At 45.1% G+C, this 24,054-nt stretch overlaps 1 pseudogene; it reads left to right on the plus strand.

The window, feature by feature from the left end:
- Positions 1 to 23,111, plus strand: part of LOC133896865 (obtusifoliol 14-alpha demethylase-like) — a 51,419-nt pseudogene extending 28,308 nt beyond the window's left edge.
- Positions 23,112 to 24,054: the final 943 nt, after the last annotated feature.

The raw sequence follows: 24,054 nt of genomic DNA on the forward strand, positions 1-24,054 counted from the left end.
CCCGCACGGCCTCCGTGCGAATGCCCTCCAGGGCCTCCTGCTCCTCCTCCTCCAGCACGGCCTCCGTCGCTCGTTCTCGTTGACGGTGCGCGCCGCGGCGACGTGTGCCTCAAAAAGGCGCCTGCCCTCAGCAAGCCGCTCCCTCTCCGCGGCAAGGGTGGTGTGGCTCGCCTGAAGCTGCGTAATCTCTCCCGCCACGGCCACCTCCAGTCGCCCAATCACCTCCCGGGCGCTTCCTAGCATGACTGGGAGAGGGTCGGCTGGACGGCTGGGCGACGGCTGGGCGCTGGGTCCCCTACAAGCCTTCTCCGAGGGGCTCGGGGTACCCGAAAACTTCCATGCAGGCACCGCCCATGACGAGGTAGTTCGCCCCACACTCGACGCGCTCGGGGCGGGCTTAGCCGGCGCCGGTTGCTCGAGCGCGGCCGCTGCCACCCGCTCGGGGCTGGGCGGCGCCTGTGGTTCCATCTCGGCCGACGTGCTCAGCGGCTCTGACTCCGCCGGCGCGCTTGGCTCGGGGGCTGGAGCCGGCCTCGGTGCCTCCGGCTGTCCTTGGTCTCCGGCGGCGCCCGTAGGCGGCCTGCAAAAGAAGAACGAGATTAGTCTCCAAACTCACTCCGGGCAAGGCATGCTCATGAAAAAGGGGGGGGGGAACTTACGCGGATTTGGGTCTTCGGTATTGCCACCTTGATTCCGGGATCCTGTACCCCGGGCCCGATGGCATTGGCCCAGAGTCCTCCCTCCTCCTCTTCTGCGGGGGGCTCTGCGGGGCCGCCGCGCGGTCTCCGGGCTCCAGACCAGGCCCAAGCAGATCAAGGTCTGGTTCCAGAACCGTAGATGCCGCCCCCGCCGACGGCCCCGCGCTGGATGATTGGCCGTCCCGGCCTCCCTCCTCCTCGCCAAGCGACGGCGACGGCGAGGACGTCGACGCAGGAACAAAAGTCCGGGGCGCTTCCCTGTGTCCCCTCGCGCTGTCGCTGCCCCGCTGGCGGTAGTGCCTCCTCCTCCGGCCTGGCGGCTGCTGCCCAGCCCCACCGCTGGCCTGCGGCTCGCTGCCTGCGGCGCCCAGGCCACCGGTTTGCGCCAGATCGCCTGCGGCCTCCTCGCCGGCCGCCTCGTCCACCCTGGGAATCTGGATAGTCCCGGGGTTCTGGCGCCCCGACCGGTCGATCAGCCCCTGGGCGTCGAACTCTGGCAGCTTCGCTTGCAGCGCCACCCGGCCGGTGGATCAGCCCCTGGGCGTCGAACTCCGGCAGCTTCGCTTGCAGCGCCACCCGGCCGGTCGATCAGCCCCTGGGCGTCGAACTTCGGCAGCTTCGCTAGCTCCTTCCAGGGGAGCTCTGCTCGGCTTAGGTCGTCCACCCCGATCACCACCCAGAGCAGGCCCCTCAGCACCGCTTTGTCCAGGTTCCACTCCGCGCCGATCTGGGTTCGGGTGATGTCCTGGGAGCCGGTGTACACCCAGCAGGGCCGGGCCCGTTCCCGCAGTGGCGCCAGGCGGCGGCGTAGGTAGTCTGCCACCACCATCACTGAAGTAAGCCCGGCCTGGCACAGGAAGTCGATGCGCTCCAGGACCGGCGCCATCCGCGCGTCCGCCTGCGGCGGCACCTCCCAGGTCACCTTCTGGGGTTCCGCCGCCATGTCCGGTAGGGTCAGATGGTCATGGGGGCTAACATCGACGTAGAACCTGTCGTGCCGCCAGTCCTCCCACTTGCTCCGCAGCATCTGGGGAATGTACTGTTCCCCCAGGCCGTCCCACAGCCGAAAGTTGCAGCAGCCGGCGATGTCCTCGGTGGAGAGGCCCCTCTTCTTCCCGGCCGATCGCAGCACAAAGAAGTGCCGGAAGAGCGCCACCGACGGCGGCACCCCCACGAACATCTCGCAGAGGTGGGCGAAGACCACCAGGATGACAATGGAGTTGGGGCTGAGGTGCACCAACTGGATCCCGAACGTATCAAGGATCTAAAGGAAGAATGTCAAAAATGGCGGCACCAGTCCGGCCGCCACGAAGGAAGTAAAGAGGACGATGCACCCCGGCCGGTTCGTCGCTGGCGGGAAGTTTACCGGCGTCACCACTGAGGCCCCCCGCTGGACCTCGGGCACCATCAGCTTCCGTACCTTGTCCACCACATCCTCGTTCACAAGACGGGACTCCAGCAGCACACTGTCAGGAGTCCTGTCGCGGCGGCTTCCTCCTGCTCTTGACATCTCGTCAGGGTGGGGGATGATGTGGACGGTGGGGGAAGAGGGGTGCTCTGATCGCCTAAGGAAAGTCTAGGGCTCAGGAGCTCAAGGAAGGCAAAAGTTTGATCGCAAGATGGCATAAAGAGGGGGGCGGTTCGCTCCCCACCTCCTTTTATACCCCAGGGAAATTCAAACATTGCCTGCCGTGGCGCGCTCGACGGGACAGTTTCCTCGGCCAGCGCAACCGCCAGGCGAATCTCCCTCGGGCCGTGCAGGTGTCAGTAGTTGCCAGGCTTATTTTCCTCGATTTGCGCGATTGCCACGCGCACCGCCTACCTCGTTATCACCCGTCGCCCGTCCCGTCATCACACGCCTCGGGAGTCGGTTGGACGCGCATCCGTTCGGCTCCCCATTGGGCCATACCAAAGGCCCGGACCGGAAGGGCCACTATCTAAGAGCTCGCCGCGTGGCGTCGGTACTGGCTTCGGCCTCGTTGACGATGAAGGGTCCATCCGCAGTCTCTGGGCCATCGCCTGCCAATGGGCCCGGGGGCTGCTGTCGGTGAATCAGGAACCAGGGGTCCCCGAACCCCGAGGCCAGGCCAGCAGTCCGCCACGTGGCTCCATCCCGCAGAGTTTTCCCCGCGAGGTAAAAAGATTAAGTCCCGGGAGAGGGCGCTTGGGGCCACAGTCAGTGGTCCCCGAGTACCCACGTTCCCCGATATCTGCGAAGTCTAAGTGCCGGGAAGAAAGTGCTTGGGGAGGTATACGGTGACCCTCGAGCACCCGAGTCCCCCGGCGACCACGAAAGACCAGGAAAGCTAAGTACCGGGAGAAGTGTGCCCGGGGTCGCGAGCGGTGGCCCCCTGGACACCCAAGTATTCCGAGGACCCACGGAAGGAAGTTCCGGGAGAGAGTGCTCGAGGCTGCGTGCAGCGGCCCCCGAGCACTCGGTCCCCCGAGGATCCGTACAAGCATGCCCGGGAGAGAGTGCTCGAGGAGGTGAACAGTACCACCGAGCACTCGGTTCCCCGAGGATCAAGAAAGGGCATTCTCGGGAGATAGTGCTTGGGGAGGTGAACAGTGACCCCCGAGCACTCGGTTCCCCGACGACTCAGAGAGCCCCCTGACAGTGGCCCCTGAGGGGCCCACTGATGAGGTGTCAGCCAGTCAAAGGCCCAAGGCCGCATTTAAAGAGCGAGCGTGGCCTGTCACCCCCAACTGCTCCCGCCACGCTCGGTGTCAGTTCCTGCCACATTCTGGTAGAAGGGTGCGGGGTCATTTAATGCACGGGTCCCATCCCGTGCCATCCGGCCCGTCTCGGGATAACATCGTAAGGGCCGAGGCGTTCCATCTGCCGAGCTTTCGTGGCAGGAGAACAAGACGCTGGGCCGCTCTGCGGCTGCCTGATGGGCCCTCTCCACGGCGCCCGTTGCCAGTGCATTTATGGTGACGGATGACCGGGCGTGGGGCGCATTTTCCACCCCCGGTCACTTCACACAGAGGCTATGATGATGCCCTTTCCATTTATGGTATCTTGGAACTCGTGCCCCCCTCCCGTTTGGGGCACGCTACTGCCGGCGGGTATTTAAAGCTGCCGGCAGCACGAACAAAGAGGGGTTTTTTGGAGGGAGAGAGTTTTCGAGAGGCTCTGAAGTGTATCAATCATCCACAAGAAAAAGAAGTTTTTGAAGCTTTGAAATCTCTGAGCTAGCTAAGCAGCGAAGAGAAGAGAAGATCGAGAGCACCCAAAGCCAGCAGATACACGCAGACCGAAGAACAAGAGCCCCAGGCTCTAAGATAGATAAACATTCTTGTAACCAGCAACATCCTTGAGGGACATTCTCAGGGCGTTTATAGTATCCATACAGGAGTAGGGTGTTACGCCTCCGTGCGGCCTGAACCTATCTAAACACCAGTGCATTTACTCCGTTCCGCACTAGATCATTCCACCCCACCGGCCATCGTATTCATATTCATTTTTTTCTCCGGCGAACATATTCAGGATCATCCCCCCGGCCGAATCTCTAAAAAGGGGTCCCTCAAGATCCCTGCGACAGGAGTTAACCCTCCGACAAACTGAATCGGTATAAACATCATACAGAAACAAAATTAACAAGCTGCCTCTAAACCATAACAACTCTGAACCATAGGCTTAAATGCTGTCGTACTTAGATAAAAGGCCCAATCTTAATTAAACTACTCATCACAGAGCAATACCCGCAAGCAACTCACGGCACGAAGGCCGACGGACCACAACAAGCCAACACGGCACGAAGGCCAACAGAACACAACTAGCCACACCTCTCCAAGAAGGCACGAAGACCGACGGACCACAACAAGCCAACACGACTTGAAGGCTGGTGGACCACAGCAAGCCAACACGGCACGAAGGCCGGTGGACCATAGCAAGCCACACCTTTTCAACATGGCACGAAGGCTAGCGGATCACAGCAAGCCAACACAGCAAGCCAACACAGCACGAAGGCTGGCGGACCACAGCAAGCCAACACAGCACGAAGGCTGGCGGACCACAGCAAGCCAACACGGCATGAAGACAGGCGGACCACAAATGCCAACACAACATGAAGGTCAGCGGAACTCACCGAGGAGTATCACGGTCGTTGGGGAGCACTTGCCGGAAGGAGGGTTGTTGAGGAGGAGGGCTGTCGGGGAGGACTCGCTAGGGAGGAGGGTTGTCGGGGAGGAGGGCTGTCAGGGAGGACTCGCCAGGGAGGAGGGCCGACGGGGAGGAGCATGGTCGCTATCATCGGCCGGGAGGAGGGCCATCGGGGAGGACTCACCAGGGAGGAGGGCTGTCAGGGAGGAGGGCCGTCGGGGAGGACTCATCGGGGAGAAGGGCTGACGGGGAGGAGGGCCACGAAGAGGAGCACAGTTGATGTGACTGGCTGGGAGGAGCACGAGAGGCGACTAGGGTTTTTCGGAGAACTTAGTATAACGCGGGTTGGACGGAACGGTATATATAGCAGCTTAAGTATAGACAGTTGTATAGTAAAAAGCATCTGTACTAATATATTACAGACTGGTTATAACTTTAACCCGTCTGTACTAATATATTAGTACATACAGTTTTATAGTAAAAGTCGTATGTACATATATTAGTATATATGACTTTTACTATAAAACTATCTTTACTATTGATTTTCTAGAATCATTAAAACTTGCAAAATTCATAAATAATTCATACATACTCCAAATGAGGCAAAAAATTTATGTAAATTTATGATTAAATCTGTACTATCACATGGTTTAGGTATTATTCTTGTTACTGTAACAAAAAATTTAACTTGAATATTAAACCTAAATATTAAATTGAACTAAAACTAGCAAAATTCATAAATAATTCATATGAACTCCAAATTAATAAGATCAAATTTCTAAGTAAATTCATAACTAATTCTTTTTTACATATTACATTGCAATATATAGGTACGTAACAATCGAGTAACATCATATAGCTTTAACAATCATCCCTTCTTGATGATCGACACGCAGATAGCAAGCGGCCCCGGTCGGAAGTTGTTCTTTGTTAAAGGCAATGCCATCTCCAAGAGGGTACTCATCAAACTGATTATACTATTCTTCGTCCATGACATTCTCAACTCCGATAATCCTTCTTTTTCCCTGAAGGACTACGTGAAGCTTTGAATTTACCCTATCTTGCACATAAAAGACCTAGACAACTTTCTTGGCGAGTACAAATGGTTCGTCTTTGTATGCGGCACGTTCGAGATTGACAGTAGTCATTCCGTACTTGTCTATCTTAACACTTGAGACCCAATGGCACCGAAAGAGGGGAATCTTGAAACGTACATAGTCTATGTTAGAGCAAGAGATCGTCTTGCCCCAGCAAGTACGGTGAGAGTTTCTTCTAAGGAGGAGACTCAAGCTTGTAGATGAAGTTTGAGAGAAAGGAACACCACAAATATATTTATAGTAGAAAAATAGATTAGTCTGGGGGGAGGGGTATCACAGCGTGGCTTTGTGTTTGTGCACCTCTGTGTCCTGTGTGTTGCCTTCTCCTCTCCCAGACGACCATGGCCTCCTATTTATAGGGTTATACGTAGCATAGCATACAAGCTATCGCTATATGCAAAATATCCAGGACCCGGCCGAGTTACATGGCCTTATTCTGGATAACTACTTTTTACCCTACATAAAAGATAAATATCTACCATGGTTACTATTATGGTTCCTACACCCTAAGAGGTGAGCTGGTCACCAATTGCGGCCCGACGACACGCTGCCAGGTGTGTCAGGATAACCTCCATCGTACTGGGGTGTCAGGACGGCGTCCACTAGCCTAGGTACTTAATGCTGGTCACATCCTTGCAGGTAAAGGATGACTGGTGTTCCCCTTCTGATAAATCTTTCTTGAGGCTTGCCGACTCACCCTATAGCTTTTGGGAAGCTTGCCTGAGCCTCAAAGATGAGGGCTCTAGGGGGCATGGCTCCAGGGGGTGGAGGCTTTGGGAGGCATGGCTTTGGGAGATGGAGGCTTCGAGAGGCATGGCTCTGAGAGATGGAGGCTTCGGGATACATGGCTCTAGGAGATGGTTACTCCGAAGCTCGGAAGTTCAAAAGCTTCATTCAGGAGGCGTGGGTCTATGGGCATGGGCTAGCAGAGCCAAGGGGCCGTCGGGGGTCCTTAACAACGACCCCCAACAGTCGAGTTCCCAAATCTCCTCTATGTACCTATAGTATGCACAAACCCCTCGTTTGTCCTGGAAGGCATCTATGTGCACACCACTGTTCTATACCATGCTCTTACTATCCCGTGCTCTGGTATAAAAGGTGTACCCATTTATATCGTATGCTTCAAATGTCATGACTTTGTGACTTGTCCATCTTGCCAACCAGTCAATATTGTCCTCTGTTGAACTATTATTGCTGAATCACGCTGCCAACCAGTTGTTGAAGCTGTGGTTGTGCTGTTTTGTGATCCAAGCCTCCGTATGACCTGGATTCTCTCTGCGTAGGACATCCTTATGCATGTCAATATGCGGGGATACTTCAGCCATGTGTTGCAAGACCATGAAATGGTCTTTAGATAACGTGGCAAAGTCAGCAATGATTGATTTCCTACCTATGGTCCCCTTCCCATCCAGTCTCCCCTCATGGCGAGACATGGGCACACCAATTGGTTTGAGTTGCTCCATGTAATCAATGCAGAACTCGACTACCTCTTCTGTTGTGTATCCTTGGACGATGCTACCCTCTGTACAAGATCGATTACGTACATACTTCTTGAGAATTCCCATATACCTCTCAAACGGGTAGATCTGATGTAGGAATACTGGGCCGCATATCTTTATCTCTCTCACGAGGTGAACAATAACATGTACCATAATATCGAAAAATGACAGAGGAAAGTACATCTCAAGATGACACAGTGTCTTCACCACATCTTCCTGTAAAACATCAAGTATTTCAGGATCGATGATCTTCTGAGAAATTGTGTTGAAGAAGTAACACAACTAGGTGATTGTGTCTCGGAGATAGGTCAGCTGGATATTTTGGATTGCAATGCAAAGCAGCTATGTCATCAACACATGGCAATCATGGGACTTCATGCCAACTAATTTCAAATCTTGCATCAAAACAAGTTTCGAGATGTTGGCGGAGTAACCGGACGGAACTTTCACACCATGCAAGCACTGGTATAGTTCGGTTCTCTCAGTGTTTTTCAGGTTATAGCAGGCAGGAGGAAGCCTCGTTCTACCTTTTTCAGAGGGCTCAGGTGCCAACTCGGGCCTGATCTTCAAATCAACCAAGTCAAGTCTTGCGTTTAGGCCATCCTTCGTCTTACCTAGAATATTAAGTAAAAGACCAACCAAGCTTTCGCATATGTTCTTCTCTACATGCATGACGTCGATGCAGTGGCGAACTTCAAGGTGCTTCCAATACGGTAGCTCCCACAATATCGATCTCTTCTTTCACATGCCACCGGTATTATTAGATTTTTTACTCCCCTTTCCAAACACAACATCGAGGTCTTTAACCATATTGTGCACCTCTTGACCACTATAGTGCCTGAGACATAAATCTCTCTCCCTCGTTCCATCGAATTGTTCCTTCATATTGTGGTATGGGTGATACCTGTTAAGGAACATACGGTGGCGCATGAACACCGTTTTACGCGAGTGGTGCAGCCACATACTCCTGGTACCATCTAAGCAATGAGGGTACGCTGTGTCTACTTGTTTACTCTGGCCCGAAAGGTTACGTAGTGCAGAAAAATCATTGATCATGCAGAACAACAAGGTGCGTAGCGTGAAATTATCTCTTTTGTATGCATCCTATACTTGTGCCCCTTCGTTCCACAATGTTTTAGATCTTTCACCAATGATCTTAGGTATACATCAATGTCGTTCCCAGGTTGTTTTGGGCCTTAGATAAACAGGGACATGATCAAGTACTTCCTCTTCATACATAGCCAAGGAGGTAGGTTGTAAATACTGAGAGCAATTGGCCAACTGTTATGCCTGTTGCTCATGGTCCCAAAAGGATTCATCCCGTCCGTGCTCAAAGCAAACGTTATATTCCTCAGTTCTACACCAAAGTCATCAAAGATCATGTCGATGTTTCTCCACTGGAGTGAATCGACAGGGTGCCTTAGCTTTCCATCTTGCTTGCGGCCCTCCGAGTGCTAGCACAACAATTTGGCATCTTTTCGATTCGCAAACAAATGCTCAAGATGCGGAATTATAGGCAGATACCATACCACCTTATCAGGAATTCCTTTCTTCACCTCGCCATTATCTGATTGACTATTACGCTTGTATCGAGATGCTTTGCACACTGGACATGAATGCAAGTCTGATAGATCTTTACGGTAGAGGTTATAGTCGTTCGGACATGCATGTATCCTTTCTACATCCATCCCCAACGGACAAAGAACTTGCTTTGCTTCTATGTGCTTTTGGGCAGCTCGTCTCCATCTGGAAGCATGTCCAATAGGAGTTCTAATAGCATCGTGAAACTCTTGTCTGACCAACCATCGCCTGCTTTCAATTTAAGCAATTCAAGCACGGATGACAACTTTGTGTATTCCAGTTTGCATCCAGGGAACAACGGCTCCTCTGAGTCCTCGATCAAGCACATGAATTTGTTAAAGCCTCTCTGAGTACTCAAGTTTATGTCTACATCGCACAACATTTGATCCAACCTATCATCGTCGCCTGCAGCACCATTATCATCATCAGCACCACCAAATTCCTCATCATCTTCTCTTCCTACGTCGACTTCGGGTTCTTCGACGATACCAATGTCTTCATGTAACACATTCTGCTCTTCACCATGTTTGGTCCAACACGTGTAGTCCGGTTTGAAGCCCCCGATAATCAAGTGTGCTTGGATCTGTAGGGCTGCATTCTGTCTAAGAAAGGATCTTTCGTTTCTACAATTGCAACAAGAAAATGTATAAATTCAACACCCTTCTCCAATCGATCCTCCTCGGCAGCTGCCAGAAAAGCCATCACACCATCAAGGTACACTTAGTTCGTACGAGAACCGTACATCCAGCCACGATCCATCTATAATGTATGAAGTAAATTAATGTCAAATCAACCTAATAAAAAAGAACAACCAAGCTTTTCTTCAAAAAAATGGAGCTACCATGCATGCATGCATGCATGAACGAACCATACAAATGAAAATTAATTCAAAAAAAATTAATGATTACCGTTATATTATATACATGAATACCTAAAAATAAGGGCAAACATTAATTCAAAACTTTTCGTTAAATACTATATAGTTATTGAAAATTTTATGTTTTAATATTAAAAATCCAAAATTTATCTGCAACACTAGATTAAAGCTAGTCATTTATAGTATCATATAATTAAACCTTTATCTATACTTTGAGCTTCATATATACCTAGAACAACTAATATATATTGTAGATCATCATGAAAAAACATCTAAGTCTAGATGTAGATATATTTGATCTCTCAAGACTAAATTAGAACACAAATCTACATCGTCTAATGAATAGAACAAAACTATGTCATTATGAAAAAAAATCTATATCTAGATCTAGCTAGCTCTCCAAACCAAAATCAAGACAATCTAAACCAAAATAGAACATAATGCTTACCTTGGAGAAACAAATACCAATAAATCTTCAAATTTTCACCGAAATCTAACAAGTTTTTTGATCAAAATCGTCCTCTCCACCAAAAGTACACGCTGTTGTTCGCCCTCTCCTCCAAAAGCTACGCGTTGTTGTTCAGTGCCACTGCTCTGCTTCGATCTGGAGGTAGGAGATGATGTATTGTTGTAATAGTATAGACGGCGTCATGTTTGGAGCCGTATGTAATAAATTGTCCCACCTCCCCCCAACCATTTTCTCAGACAGCTCCAAATACAAGCCGTCTGTATTAATTATACAGACGGTTCTTGTTTGGAACCAGCTATGATATCCTATTTATTACAAACAGCTCCAAATACAAGCCTTCTGTATTAATATTATAGACGGCTCCAATTTAGAGCCGTCTATGATATTGGTTTTATTACAGATGGCTCGTAATTGGAGCTATCTATAATATTAATACAGATAGTTCCCAATATGAACCGTTTGTACTAAAAGCGTCCCACCATTTTCGGAGGGGTCTTGTCATTATCGCAGACAGATCTTGTTTAGAGCCGTCTGTGATAATCTTTGCACAGACGGCTCCACAAAACCATCTGTATAGGGGTGTCCTACTAAATCATTTCTATAGTAGTGGGGGTGAGTTGAATTAAAGATTCTAAAAATAATTGGCTAAAAAAAAAAGATAAACCTAAATGAAATTCTATTTAAATGTGTTCTATATTTATCTAGTATGACTACTCTCAGTGACGGATCCAGAGCCAAATTTTAAGGGCTCAACTTCTTCCTCCTCTTTTCTCTCCTCTTTTCTCTCTTCTTCTTCCTCCACCTCTTCTCTTCTTCTTCCTCTTTTATACCCAAAAGTCTTAGGGCTTTGAAGTGTTTCCGGGGGTAGGGGGCTTGTTGAATCCGCCCTTTACTACTCTAACGCAATAAATATTTGCACTCTAGGTTCCAATCTTAATAACTACACATGCAATTTTATAAAAGGTAAATATGAAAATTAAATGATATAATAAATAAGTATGGATTGTAAATGACTTAGAAAGTGTAAACTTGGCACGCTAACTTTTTCCGTGGTATCAATAGGTTATCTTTCAACCCTAGTCCACGTTGGAGCTCTTTGCAAGGGCTAATCTATTAGTTGGATAACTCTGTGGCTCTTGCCGTTAGTGCTCTACACACACAACGGTGAGTCTCTTACTAGGTACACCCAGATGCTCACCACCATCTTCACTATGGTAGTGTTTTGTCGCTCCGACACAAGCCACTCCTACTCACAACGCTTGTAGCCACTCTACAAAGTCGGTTGGAGGATCTCACAAGCCTCACTACTATCAAGCCATCTAGATGTAGAAAAAACATTAAGAATAACAAGTGTAGACCACCCAATTGATCTAACTTTAATTTTAAACTAATTATCTAGCTAGATACACACTAGATCTAAACTCTGACTCTGGAAAAACTCCGTTGCCTTCTTTCTGCCTTCTGCCTAGATTCACCGCATGTTACGGTGCTCCACCACATGACGGTGCCCAGCACACAAGGATTGATATCCCTTGGCAGCCAGGAGTAGCTAGCACTACTATGTCTTCTCTCCAATTTGACATGAAGTAGTGTTTGCAGTGGCAATTATGATTTATAAAGCTAGCTAGTGTACAACGAATCATGCATAAGCATGTGTTCATTTGCTCAGCTCGGAATGAGCGGTATCACGAAGTATGCAACAACAGCGACAACGTTACCAATCCTCTGGACCCCACTACATGATCTAGAGCTTCAGGGCCGCCATGCGTACAAGATGTCATCTCGGTGGCAGCACAATCAAGGTTTCTTTAAAGCATTGCTTCTCAAACAGCACAAACTCTGATCCTCTGCAAAAATGCAGAGGGCAACTATGTGTGCAGTAAAATAAATCTTTTACAGTAAATCAATGTGCCGAACAGTACAAAATACTGTAGTAACAGTCATTAGCTTGCTGCAGAGCGGCTTTGTACTGTGTCGCCTGTTACTGTATCAGCCGATCCAATCTATCAGCCAAGAATACAACTGTTTGCAATCCCTCCTGATATATTTTACTGTAGCATCTCTGCATTTTCTTCGCCCCAACAGCGGATCCCGATCAACAAACTCTATGTCTGACCATTCTCTTGTGTAAACATCCCTTCACCTTGCCTGAAATAATTAATATTACGATACTACGCTTGATTTGTTCTACCCATGATTCGTGAAAGGTTCAAAAACATTTTCTACTCTGACGGCAACGAAAGTTAAACTGAGCATTTGCATTTGCACTCTGTGCTAAACTCTATGTTGCTAGCTAGTAGCATTTGCTCTCTGTAAAATCCCGTTCGTTCGACCACCGATTCAGCCAACTGGAGTGTCCTGAGTCCTGAGCATCGAACATCTCATCCTTACCATTCATCCACCACCCTGCACGGTGCCCCCGTTGGAAATCCGGAAGGCACATGTTGCACCGCATGTACGACATCCATCCACCGTGCATGCCATGGTGCCGATGCATGCGCGCCATGGTCTATGGAGCACCCCACGCCCATAGCAATAAGGCAGTAGTGAATGGTGGTAGATCTAGAGCTACGAAATAGGACTCTTTCTCTCTCTTTTTTCCTTCTCTTTCTTCTCTTTTTCTTTTTTTAATTCTTCTCGTCTTCTCTTCTCTTCTTCTTCTTCTTTTTTTTCTCTCTTCCGTACCTAAAAATTAAAGTGGGGCTTAAAAGAACTTCCAAGTGAGTTTGGGAGAGGAGTCTTGAGCCCCACTGGATACGCTGCTGGTTGCCAAGGCACAGCTGGGCCACAGCTCAGGTTGTGCCGGGATGCCACACGGAATACTCCCGTATTTGTCTGAAATTCGAACTGCTGTTGTCCCGTTTGGTTCCCGACAAATTTTATCCGAATTAAGTTTAGGCACATACATGTCTCACCACGTCTTTTAAAAAGAAAAATCATCGACTATAGTAGTGAGATTGTAGAGTCCTTCCATCCTAGGGTCATCAATAGTCTCAGTGACCCTTACATTTATATACACGCGCAAGGTAGTAAGGGTTGGATGACTTTCCGCATGTCTTTTTTTTTTCACGATTAAAATGTGACGCACATGTACACATATCACTACGTATGCTCACCACACTCACGCACCTGCGAGTATGTAAATAATACCGTTAAAAATACTCGTGTACGCGTAAATCATGAGCACCAGGATTTGAACCCTAGTGGTGGAGTTGTATCCTCACGTCGTTTGTGCATCTTATAAACACTAGCAACACACGTGTTATACACATGTGATATCAATAATATTGTGACATGGCTAAAAACATTCACATGAAAAAATAATTGAAAAACAAAAAAATTGAGGATGCATCCCTAAAGCTTCTCAGCTTAAGATAGGGATCGAAAACATACCCATCTTTACACAGAGAAAGGAAATGGCATGGAAAGAAAAGGAAAGGAAAAGATAAGAGGTCAAGCTAACTTCCAAGACGCAATGATTCTCATAGCATAAAGTTGATCTATGTATGTGTATGGGTGCTATGATATTTGTATGTATGCAGGGGCAGGGCTAGCAGCCAGTAAGCAAATATATGCATAGATGGTGTCATGGTTATTCCAGACATCTGTAATATGGAACCAAATGTTATCATTTCGAAGGAACACTGTCTATAATATGGAACCAAATGTTGCTGGTTTCAAACAAAAATCATCTATAATATTGAACCAAACACTGATGGTTCCGTAGAAAAATCATTATGTAGTATCTAGGTCCTTAGGTAAGTGATAAGTATTTCGGTGATTAATGATAACTATATTATTGTGACTAACAAGTTTGTTTTGAAGGACAATTAAAAGATTAGTTCACAATGTTATTGGGTGATCTTGGTCCCTTAATTGATGGTTGAGCAATCAGAGGATGTGAACATCAAGATTAAGAACCTTATAGTTCTAAGTGTCATAATGAGATGAAGAACACTTAGAGTAGCTAAGAGAAGTAGCTTGAGTAGTAGCTTGACTTAGTTGAATCTAGATTTGGTTGAATGCACACTTGTGAAATTATAGCACTAGGTAGCTTAGAGAAGCCCATGGATGCGTTAGAAACAAGATAGAACATAAAGAAGTTTGAATTGGACAAGTTCGGAAAAAACTCCATACGTCGGATGGTTCAACACTAAGGAGCTTGTAGACACTGGAGTATTTGTTTAGAAGCAGGCCTTAATGCTTGTACACATCGGATGATCCGACAAGTTTAAGTTGGCTGTGACAGAGTATTTTTCAGAAGAAGGATTTCAGGTTGTACACACCGGATGGTCCGGCTACACATCGGAGGCATCGTCGCAGTAAATTCCAAAGGGATTTCCTTCGGTTCAGTGGAAGATGATCTTACACAAGTCGAATGGTCCCGTATATATCGAAGGATTCACCGGATGATTCAGTGGTGAAGGTTTATTTAGCCCCTAAGTGTGATTTTGGTAATTAATGACAATACATATGGGCTAATAACTATATTAAAAATTATTAGTAGGTTGTTCTACAGGTGATACATGGAAGATTGAGCATAGATTTATTGAGGAATGCCATGTGACCAAGATAGAAGCATCAAAATGATTGAGCTCTAAGTGATGCTCATGAGATGAAGGAGAAGCTCAATAAAATTGACAATAAGCATGAAAGCTAAGTTACTTGTGTAGATCAAGTAAGTAAAGGTATGAGATTATCAATTAGTTTTTATAGACTAACCCATGTGTTTTATACTTTAAAGTGGGTTGGGGTTAGATTCCATAAGAAGGCATGAGTTCAAGTGAGATAATCAATGTGTCAATTTGGAAGAGCAAGAGCAAGACAAGCTTAGTGGATAATTTATATGTTTGATGCCTGTAGTTCATGCCTTGGTCATGAAGCATATGAAGATGATGTGAAGAGTGAAGTCTCATATGCTTGGTGCATAGGAAGATATCAAGATAGCTTCATTAAGCTTCCAGAGATCGAGTGAGGATCAAAATCGGAAGCAAGGATGAGTATCGTCATCAATCTCAAGTGACAAGTTGATGACAAGTCTAGAAGAAGCATCAGGGCTTGGATAATATATTCATCAAGTCAGATGGGATTGCTCAAGGCAAAAGTATAACTAGAATAGATTTTCTAGTTTTGTCGATCTCAAAAAGTTTGGTGGGAGGGCGGGTTATAGGATTGATAGTCGTACTATCAAGAGAGGATGCTAAAAGCATTGTTGTGTCGAGTGCTCAAACCATGTACTTAGTGCGGGGATGGGTTTGTGTTGAGAGTTCGTTTTACGAGTCCAGGTATCTAAAAGGTGTTTTAGATTTAAGTCTTTGTTGTTGTCGGCCTTGGTGAGAAGTGTTTGTGGCCAAGTCTTAGCGTTGTTCGACATATTCCATGTGGTACCTAATTTAATCTTGGGGGGATTAAGCTTTGTATAATGGTTGAAAGTGTCCGAATCGGCTTTTGGAGTATTCCTAGTTTTGATCCAATGTATTTGAGATCATGAATTTAGTAGAGATGTGTAGTCCTCTGAATAAGCTTTCCATAGTTTCTGGCTTGCTTGAGATAGTTCTATGAACGTGTTCGGGCCAACAATTGTGACGAGTACTATGGACTCTTATCTAGCTTTGCTAATCTGTTTTCAATTATTGCTATTCCTTGCTACTAAATCTGCCTATCCAAGCTATACCTGCTCTCGATCAGAACGGTTTCTTCCCTTGCAACTATCTCAATCACACTGATAAGGTATTACGAACCAGGCACCGGTTGTGCCAACTGCTGTGATTTGTAAGAACCCTTGCAAGAGCATGGTAAGACACTTGAGAGTGTGTGACTCCACTTCACTTTCCATCACCTAGTAGTCAATAGGGATAATATATTTTGTTATCTTCTATCTGCTACTAACCATGGCAGGTGAAATATCAGATGCAAAAGATTATGTTTTGAGAGAAGAACTCATAATGTTGTTGGATGATCATCGACAAACTATTAATGACGACATTAACAAGAAGCAAATCTTCTAGTGTGCAGGCTCCAGCGAAGAGCTCTTCTTCGGTTGCTTCGACTGGTCGCATGACTGAGATTATTTGCCACCGATGTAAGGGAATAGGCCATGTCATGAATGATTGCCCAAGTCAGCAAGCGTATATTGCAACAGAGGATGATGGATATGTGCATGCTAGTGATATTGAGGATAAATATGCTTTTACAGCTAACCTTGCAGGTGAAGAGGACAAACACGAGATGGATATCAACCACGAGGAAGAATTTGGTGCTGCTGCCATAGGACCCTCATTGTGCAGCAAGTGTTAAGCACTCAAATGGAGCAAGCAGAACAGTTACAACACCACAATCTATTTCAGATGTTCCTCGTAGTCAAGAATTAATGTGTTTGCGTCATTATTGAAGTAGGGAGCTATAACAATTTGGTAAGTTTAAATTTCATCGAGGCCGATAAGAACCCATCCTCACCCTTACCATATTCAATGGTCCAAAAATAACGGTAAGGTAAAGGTAATGCAAATGGCTAGGGTGCATTTTTCTATTGGTTCATACCATGATTGTGCTGATTTTGATGTAGTACCCATGCAAGCATGCTCTCTTTTGCTAGGTCAACCATGGGAGTTAGATACAGATGCAACACATCATGATTGAAGTAATAAGTACATCTTTATGTATAAAGGAAAGAAAATAACCTTTCTACCTTTAACCCCTGCTGAAATTGTAAAATGTGAAAAAGAGATAGCTAAAAATAAGAGAAAAGAGCATAAACATGAATCTGAAAATCAGCAAGTAGCGAAACAAAATTTTGCACCCAAAAAGGAGAAGGTGACAATGACTTCTAAGTCCGATGGAATTAAATTTAAAGGGTGGGATATGCTTGCTACAAAATCTGACCTTGTTGAAATTTATGACAATGAGCTGCCATGCTATGCTTTGATATGCAAAGATTTTTAGTTTCACTCGATAATATATCTGGCTCTTTACCTCCTGCTGTTGCTAATCTTTTGCATGAGTTTGTGGATGTATTTCTAGCTGAAGTACCCCCAGGATTACCACCAATTCGAGGAATAGAACATCAAATTGATTTGATTTCGGGAGCAGCTTTTCCAAACCATGCTGCATATAAGACCAACCCGGAAGAGACTAAGGAAATTCAGTGACAAGTACAAGACCTTTTGGATCGCGGGTACGTATGAGAAAGACTTAGTCCTTGTGTTGTTCCTATTCTTTTGGTTCCTAAGGAAGACGGTAGTTGGCGTATATGTGTTGATTATAGAGTCATCAATAATATTACTATAAGATATCCTCATCCTATTCCTAGGCTAAATGGTATGCTTGATGAGTTGAGTGGTTCTATAATTTTCACAAAAATTGACTAGCAAAGTGGTTACCACCAGATTAGAATGAAACTTGGAGGTAAAGGGAAAATTGCGTTTAAAACTAAGTTTGGCTTGTATGAGTGGTTAGTAATGCCTTTTGGGTTAACTCATGCACCTAGTACTTTCATACGATTGATGAATGAAGTTTTACGTGCTTTAATTAGGAGATTTGTCGTGGTATACTTTGATGATATCTTGATTTATAGCAAGTTACATGAGTCACACTTTGATCATCTATGTTCCATATTTAATGCTTTGAGATACACGTTTGTTTGGTAACCTCAAGATGTGCATCTTTTACACGGATTGAGTCTCTTTTCTTGGCTATATTGTTACTCCATAGGGAATAGAAGTGGATAAAGCAAAAATTAAAGCCATAAAGAGCTAGCCAACCCCTGAGAGTATTACTTAAGTGAGAAGTTTTCATGGTCTTGCGGGTTTCTATTGGCACTTTGTGCGGGATTTCGGCACCATTGTTGCCCCATTGATTGAATTGACGAAGAAATGAGTGGTTTCCAAATGGGAACCTGCACAAGAAAAAGCATTCAAGTTGTTGAAAGAGAAACTTACCCATGCTTCTTTACTCCAACTTCCTGATTTTTGGTAAGACCTTTGAGCTAGAGTGTGATGATTGCAGGATTGGAATTGGCGGTGTGTTAATTCAAGAAGGTAAACATGTTGCTTATTTCAGTGGGAAATTAAGTGAGCCAAATCTGAATTATTCTATCTATGATAAAGAATTGTATGTTTTAGTTTATGTGCTTGAAACTTGGCAACATTATCTTGGCTCAAAGAATTTTTATACCTTTTGATCATGAATCGCTGAAACATATTAGGAGTCAAGATAAATTGAATAAACAACATACTAAATGGGTCAAATTTATTGAGTATTTTCCATATATCATAAAGCATAAGAAAGGAAAGGACAATGTGATTGTTGATGCACTTTCTAGGCGTTATATCATGTTATCTCAACCTGATCGTAAGATTTTTGGTTTAGAGACTTTTTTGGTTTAGAGACTATTAAGGACTTATTTGCTGCTGATTTATACTTTAAATAAGTGCTTGAACATTGTAAAGAAGTGAAAACATGGAATAAATATGTGCTGAATGAAAGATTACTCTATCGTACTAACAAGCTATGCATTATAGCTAGCTCTGTTTGTCTTTTGTTGTTACAGGAGGTGCATAGAGGAGGATTGATGGCACACTTTGGAGCAAAGAAGACTGAAGATGTGCTGGCCGCCCACTTGAATTGGCCAAAGATGAGACGTGATGTCGAGCGTTACATTTTATGTTGTACCACTTGCAACAAAGCTAAGTCTCGCTTAAATCCACATGGTCTTTATATGCATCTTCCTGTTCCTAGTGCACTATGGGAGGATATTTCTATGGATTTTGATTTAAGAATTCTTAGGATAATGAGGGGGAGGGATATCATATTTGTAGTTGTGGATAGATTTTCTAAAATGATACATTTTATACCTTGTCATAAGAGCGATGATGCTACAAACATAGCTGATTTATTTTTCAGGGGAATCGTTTGACTACATGGAGTGCCTAATACTATCATCTCGGATCATGACACAAAGTTTTTGAGTCACTTTTGAGACCAGTTTGGAATAAATTAAGGACAAAGCTGCTGTTTTCTACTACGTATCATCCCAAGACCGACGGTCAACTAGAGGTTGTCAACTTGGACCATGTTATGGGTTGTTCTAAAGAAAAATTTTAGGATGTGGAAAGAGTGTTTACCACATATTGAATTTGCTTACAATAGGTTGGTACACTCCACCACCAAGGTAAGTCCATTCTAGGTAGTGTATGGATTTAATTCCTGTGCTTCTATTGATTTACTACCTTTGCCTACTTTTAAAAGACTTAATTTAGATGGTAAGAAATGAGCTAAATTTATTCTTAAGTTGCATGAAACAACTAAAAAGAATATAGAGAGCATGAGTGAAAAGTATATGATTGATAGAAGTAAAGGTAGGAATGAAATAAAATTTGAACCGAGTGATTTAGTTTGGTTGCATTTGAGGAATGATAGGTTACCAGAACTAAGAAACTCAAAGTTGATGTCTAGAGTTGATAGACCATTTAAGATAATTGAAAAACTACAAATTGAACCTACCTATAGATTTCGGGTTAGTCCCACATCTAATATTTCAGAATTTGAAGCCCTACTTGGGAGAAGAAGAAGAGCTTGAGTTGAGGACAACTTCAATTCAAGAGCGGGAGGATGCTGAGCCCATGACTCCTTCAAATACGATCAATACCGCAAATAATCCTTAAATCATACTAGGTCCAATTACAAGAGCACGTGCACGACAATTAAACCACAAGGTGAACTTGTTTCTCGCTATTCATGCTTCCTTGGATAGATTACTACTAAATTCTTATGATGTTTTATTGCTTAGGAGAATGGGAGAAGCACCAAAACCTTACCCAGATGTCACCCCTTGAAGGCTAAGTCTACTTGGATTCGAGGCTGAGCTCTAGTCGTGATCGTGGTTGAAGTCATGATCATGGTAGTGGTGAAGTCTCAGGACAACAAATCAGTAAAACAGGTATAACTCTCTCATACGAAGTCCGTTTTAGGTGATTTTGGACATTCTGAAAAGCTTACGATGAGCCCTTTCCAATGGATATGTGCTCAACCAAATATTTCTTATAGTTTAGTAAGAGTCAAAGAAATAAGATGCTATGCCACTGCTTTAGACCTAGTTGGGTCTTGTAATCGTGTCGGGGTTGGAGTCCAGGTTGTGTATGCCTCTTTCTATGGTTGCACAATCCTAGGTCGACCTCCTCACATCCCCCTATAAATATATAGTAGCCATCATTATTTAGGCTCGGGTTTAGCTTAGATTATTCTGTTTTAGACAGTTTTGCCATTTCTTGGTTTGTTGAACAGTACTTCATTGGTAATCAGCAATATTCAAATTGCATCTACCTGTTCTTGCTTGTGTTCTCAATTTGCTGGCTGGAAAATCTTTCTTGGAGAGGTCACCGCATCGTGGCATGGTTGATAACAACAGAGTAGTGATGTAGTGGTTGCGAGGGTTCTTGATTTGTTTTGATTGGAGCCTTTGGATCATCATGTCGAAGCCCCACCAAATTGACTTATCATATTACCTATGGAACATCGGACATCCTGACATCAATGCTAGTGCAAGTGACATGGTGCCCTGAGAGATCAGGAGTAGGATTGACTTGCCAGTGGTCAAGATTGCAAGACAGAGTATACGTGCCATCATCGGGAAGCTTGCATAAGGTGTATGCAAGTGGCTATGAGTCACACTTTGAGAAGCATACGAGGTGGTTTTCCGGTTTGGCCGCAAAAACTGTGGAAGGATGGAGTGCATGTGACATCATTACGAAGCTTATTTCAAGACAAAGCTAAGTCATGAAGCCACCACAACCTTTAAAATGGCGGAGGAAATTTAGACGAAACTATCCCCGATGGTAGGTGGGAGTGCATTGTAATGGAAGTGCAGTTTAGGGACAGAATTGCTTAAGGGTTAAGCAAACCCCCTAGGCCTATAAATAGAAAGGTATGACTGGAGGAAACAAGGGAGCCTTGGAGAGTTTTTGGAGATTTTTGAGAGCCTGTCACTTGTGTTGTGTGGAGAGAGAGTGAGGAGTGCTTAGCCTATGTTTAGATGAGAGTTTTTGTGAGAAAAACACTTTGTAATCTACCAAAAGATGGTGTTCCTCTGAGCTTAATGAAGAGAGTGTTTTTTTTTGCATATGCTTGAGTTCATCTCCTTCTAGTCATATGCTTTTGAATAGAGTTTGTGAGGAGGTGCGTAATTTGGCAAGTTTGGGGATGGCAGAACAATAAACATATGGTGAGATCCATGGGTGTTGAGGGCAAGGTTGAGGAGAATAGGAACTGAGCCTAGTTCAGTTAGTTGAGGGTGTAGATATATGGCTAGATCATCTAAATTTGAGTCTTATTGGACATAATTTTGAGTGTCTATTTTTAACAAATGATTGTGTTTATCTTAAATATCTTGATATCTTATTGATACAGAGGTCAGAAGTTGTACTTCTATTATTAAAAAAATGGTAGAGACATATTCTTTCCCTCAGGAGGAACAACATTCTCATTAAAGTCTCTGATCTCATTAATCCTGTAATGGGACAGTGGGACTTTCAGCTTATCCATGAGAATTTTTACGATGAAGATGAAGAACCGATCACTATGATCCTGTTGAGAGAGGGATTGATGATTTCCTGGCCTGGCATTACGTTCCCAAAGGTATTTTTTTCTATAAACTCGTCATACAAATCAATAACTCAAGAGTGTCTTAGTGCAATAGTGGAGGCACGAGGGAACGATTTCGCTGCTCCACCCACCAGGATTCAAATTCTGATGCCCACGATTTACGTACACACGAGTACTTTTAGTTACGTTATTCGTGGCCGGAAAATCAATATGCAAATCATATTGCAAACTTTCTCCCATGTGAGAGATCAGTATAATCCCAGCTCTCACGCCTTTAAGCGTAAGCAATCCATCAAAGAATAGAGTCCATATATCCGATAAGTCACTGTGATTGTCCTGGGGCTAATCTGGTTCTGTCCATTCGGTCATGATGTCCGTGAGTACTTGCGACTTGATCGCTGTCTAAGGCACGAAGCGAATGTTAAATTCCCCAAGTGATAATCTCACCGAGTGAGAATATTAAGGGTACAATGATTTTGTGAGCCTGAAAATAATGTCATAGCTTACGAGAGGCCATCAACAAAACATATAACAACTTCTGCACTTGTGGGTAGCGCTCGTTGGGACCGTGGAGTACTTCGCTAATGTAGTACACAGTCTGCTGACTTTTCTCTTGTTTGTCCGACACTTATTTTTCCACCACCAATACCTCACTCACAGCATGAGGTCCAGCCACAATGTATAATAGAAGATATTTACTTGGGTTGGGAGCGATTAGCACAGGGAAGACGAAAGATACCTCTTTAGATTTTTGAATGCCTCATCTGCATCTTTTGACTATTAAAATTTGTCATGTTGTCATTGTAGCTTGAGGAAGGGAAATCTCGGTCTCTGAGTCAGAAGATAAAATGGCTACACCTGATTAGTTTATGAACTTCTCGCACTCTCTTGAGGGGTTGCATCTCTTCAGTGGCATTGATTTTCTCGGGATTGACTTTGATCCCTCGGTACGACACCAGGTAATCGAGTAGCTTCCCCACATCGACTCCAACTGCGCATATCTCCGGGTTCAGCATGACTCGATTCTTATGCAGGTTGTTGAATGTCTCTTACAGGTTGGAGATGAGATCTTCCTTCTTTTTGGTATTGATGACAAGATCATCGAAGCAGGCCTCAACATTCCGTCCGACCTGGTCATGGAGCATTACCTGGATTCCCCGTTGGTTTGTGGCACTAGCATTCTTTAGTCCAAAGGGCATCTTGATATAGCAATAGACTCCAAACGTAGTGATGAAGGAGATTTTCTCCTTGTCTTCTAGATGCATGCTAATCTGGTGATAATTAGATAGGCATCGAGAATGCTTAGATAGTCATAGCTAGAGGTGGAGTTGACTATATGATCTATTCATTGTAGAGGGAAAGTGTCCTTGGGGCAGACTTTGTTGAGATTGGTGAAGTTAACACACATTCTCCACTTGTTGTTTGATTTTTTTGACCATGACGGGGTTGGCGTGCCATTCAAGGTGATCCACCTATCGAATAAATACTGCCTTGGTGAGCATTTCGATTTCCTCCTTGATGGCTTCCTTCTGGTTGGGCATGAACCACCGACATTTCTACTTGACAGGCTTTGCGTCAGGCCGGATGGCTAGTTTGTGCTCAATCACCTCTATGGGGATATTGGGCATGTCAGACGGTTGGTATGTGAACATGTCGGCATTTGTCCAGAAGGTGATGAGTGCGAGTTCCTATTTGGAGCACAAGTTGGAGCCGATCTGAACGGTCTTGGAGGGCTCAGCTGGGTCCAAAGGAACTGCTTTGACTTCACTGTGGAACTTCACGACCACGTTAGGCCTTGAGTTTTTCGTCTCCTTGTCCGGTTGATGCTACGTGGCCATATCCAGACTCCGTTTGTCGTAGCGCAGGCTTGCTTTTGGGCAGCCCTGGACAGTGATGACTCACTCGAGTCTCGGGATCTTCATGCATTGGTAAGCATAATGCACGTCGGCCGTTAACTTGGCCAAATTTGATCGTCCCAAGATGGCATTGTACGCCATCTTGAAGTCTACCACATCGGACATAATTTTTTATGTGTAGAAGTTGTCATGCTTCCTAAAGGTAACAGAGAGCAAAATCTGACCGATGGGAGTGGCCGAAGATCCAGGCACTATATTGTGAAAGGCTTGCATA

This window comes from Phragmites australis, chromosome 17, assembly GCF_958298935.1.
Source record: "Phragmites australis chromosome 17, lpPhrAust1.1, whole genome shotgun sequence".
NCBI classification, from domain to species: domain Eukaryota; kingdom Viridiplantae; phylum Streptophyta; class Magnoliopsida; order Poales; family Poaceae; genus Phragmites; species Phragmites australis.